Source organism: Mesitornis unicolor, unplaced genomic scaffold (assembly GCF_000695765.1).
Source record: "Mesitornis unicolor isolate BGI_N332 unplaced genomic scaffold, ASM69576v1 scaffold52352, whole genome shotgun sequence".
NCBI classification, from domain to species: Eukaryota; Metazoa; Chordata; class Aves; order Mesitornithiformes; family Mesitornithidae; genus Mesitornis; species Mesitornis unicolor.
The window spans coordinates 15,145-15,682 of NW_010168171.1; the positions used below are offsets into that span (position 1 = coordinate 15,145).

At 40.0% G+C, this 538-nt stretch overlaps 1 protein-coding gene across 1 annotated transcript in view; it reads right to left on the reverse strand.

Annotated features, from left to right (window-relative positions):
• IL13RA1 (interleukin 13 receptor, alpha 1) overlaps nt 1-291 on the reverse strand; it is a 12,105-nt gene extending 11,814 nt beyond the window's left edge. Inside the window, exon 1 of the mRNA XM_010178913.1 lies at nt 145-291. The gene's annotated coding sequence lies outside the window, so the exon portion shown is untranslated. The remainder of the gene's footprint in view (nt 1-144) is intronic.
• Nucleotides 292-538: the final 247 nt, after the last annotated feature.

The following is a 538-nucleotide window of genomic DNA, read 5'->3' on the forward strand; positions in this document are numbered from 1 at the left end:
TGGCAGGGGGTTGGAGCTTTAGGGTCCCTTCCAACCCAAACCATTCTGTGACTCTATGATTTATAAATACCTACTCACACACAGGTTTATCAGAATAAGACATTTACTGGAGCATACCAGAGTTTAAAGAGGTGATGCACTTACTCTTTTGTCCTGAGGGACCTCATCAATCACGATGTCGCTGGAATACTCCAGGTTGCAGCTACTGCTGATGTTCTCTGGGGGGTTCCATGTCCAGTTCAGGGTGCAGATTTGGATAAACGAGTAGTCCAGGTTGGATGGAGGTGGAAGAACTTTTGCTCCTAAATGAAAGAAGTTATCAGTGTAACAATCCTGCTGGTCCACATTTTATCATCAGCAATACTGACAGATTTTTAACACTCCCAACATAAAAAAAACACAAAAGACTCTTCAACTTCGTCAGCTCCTATTTGCTATCAGATAAACTACTGCTCCCTACATTGTTTCTATTATTCATGTTATCTCAGTCCATTAATCATTTAAATAATAAGAGACACACACACACAAATAATTTTAA